Genomic DNA, 2473 nt, shown 5'->3' on the forward strand with positions numbered 1-2473 from the left:
AAAGTATTTCAATGGGGTTTGACATTTTTTCTTATATCTTCGGTGGAACAAAATGAGGTTAAAGAAAACTAGCGTGCTAGTGAGATGTTGCCGGTGATATAGGCCATAGGGGGCAGCCAGACCAAACCAGAGTTGGTTTATAGTCAATATCTGTTTCACACACACGTACACACACAGCTGAATAGACAAATGTACCCCCACACACAAATGCGTACACAAATTTGTACACAAACGTACACACACACACGTACCCACACACACACACACACACACACACTCACACTGACACACACACACACACACACACACACACACACACACACACACACACACACACACACACACACACACACACACACACACACCTTAGTAAGTCCAGTCCAGTTTAATGAAACATTTAATTAACATGGATTCAATGACAGTTGTGAGCCGTTTATCTTGAAGCCCATCGTCCCACCAGAGACACACTCAGGGACACTCCAGGGTCTGTGAGCCCTGTAAAAACGGTATGTACATCAAATGTAAACATCTTTCGGGACACACATTAAAGGAGGACATTTAAAAGTGAGTTCCACTCGCTGCACCTCTATAAAACCTTCAGAGCTCAGGGCGGTTGTGCTAAAATGTACACGTTTTAACTCCAATGGTCCGATTCATAGAACAGTAATCTACTCTCCGTCTTTCATTGAAGAATATTGTGCTTCAATATACGTTTTTGTTTTCTTTAAGTAAGGTTTTGATTAAAGAACACAATTGTTTTAATAACTTGCATACTAAGATTACATCTCCAAACATTTCACATTTTCAGATCGCAATAGTTCTGCACGCAACAAAAAAAAGTTGGTACTGCGCCATCCATGACCACCACTTCATGGTTCCTCTCTATGTACACTATATTAGTTAACCTAATTAACTGGCAAATGAGAAACCAACACAAAGAAAAGCTGTTGAATCCCATTTAAGCAGTTCGTGACTACTTTAAGACCAGACAAAAAGAAGATGGCGTGAACCAGACATGTCCAGTCGGTAAATCAGCAGTCATAGTATTTTTTTGTTTATTGCACAAAAGGTGTCAGGCCTTTAAGGCTCGACCGCCTCGCTTCCCTCTGTTTGGCCGGAGTCTCTCAGTGTGTCCTGGCTCTCTAGTTTATTTTATTTCCCGTTTTTGTTCACCATGCGCTGGATTCGCGAAATCCCGATTGTGCGGGAATCCATCGTGCCGGTGTGGGTGTCGGATTGACTCGGCTGCCAGATCGACTCGGGGTCCTAGATGCGCAATAATGACGCACTTCCTGTAAATGCGCGTGCGCGTTTCATTCATTCCCATGTTATTCCCAAGTATTAACGATCTCCTTTTGATTATTCTAATCTATGAATAATAATCTAATGTACAAATTATTGTTGCCTATACTTGGGTTGTATATAAAAGAAGAATCTGTTAACTCCTTTCACTGAACGGGGCGATCCACTTTATTTCCAGCGCTCCCAACACAGAGTTAAAACAGCGATCCACACGCAGACACTTCTGTTCTCCTCCTTCAGAATAAGAGTCCCTAACAGGAACTGGGTTACATAATGCATTCATCAGTGCTTTTACACGTGTTTCCAATGGCTTTGTTTGTGCGAAAGAACGGGCTGCGTTCAATGAAATCAAAACCAAATCGGATTGAGCCTTCTGTTTATGTCCATGAATGAGCCCCTTTTATAAACAACCCTTCCGGGTTTTGTCCGTTGGCTTGTGTCGACACGTCAAGCGTCGATACGTCATCTGTAAGCGCAGGACCCCGAGTCCATCTGGCAGCCGAGTCAATCTGGCACCCACACCGGTCCTCAGGTGCTGCGCTTGCGTCTGAAACCACAGCGGTTCGGACCAATCGGTGCCCTTGCAGAAACCACGTGATCTGCGTGATACGTGACGGACAGATGGTTCATCCAATCACCAAGCCATGTATCTTTTGCAAGCACCTGCCCTTTTCCTAACGGTTTCCAGGTCGACTTTCCAGTTGATTCTGTGTCACAATCCACCAGGTTGCAGTTTCATACCCTGAAGTAAAAAACTCTGTAATACGGCAAATCAAGTGTATCGTAGAAAGCTAATCTCAGAAGAAGTCCCGCCCTGTTCCGAACATAGTCTCGTTAATCTCACATCGTCAGGGTCCTCTCGTCAACGTTAATTCCTTCGGGGATGAATGGGATTCACCACTCTGTAGTTCTCCCTAATAAGTGTGTTCTCATTGGTCGGGGGGCGTCTGACCGCAGTCCACTGTGGCTCCGCCCCCCTGCCGAATCCACCTGTTGTACTCGGGTTCCTCCAGACGTTGGTGGGCGTGAGAGGCGGGGCCGTACGGTACTCTGCAACACGGTCACGGTTCGCAGCTGACCCATCGCCATGGCGCCTAAGACCCCGGGTCAGAACGCCACCCCCCCCCCCCCCCCCCCCCCCCCTCCTCTGATGGGCATGGGAAACAAGACG

Source organism: Gadus chalcogrammus, chromosome 1, assembly GCF_026213295.1.
Source record: "Gadus chalcogrammus isolate NIFS_2021 chromosome 1, NIFS_Gcha_1.0, whole genome shotgun sequence".
NCBI classification, from domain to species: Eukaryota; Metazoa; Chordata; class Actinopteri; order Gadiformes; family Gadidae; genus Gadus; species Gadus chalcogrammus.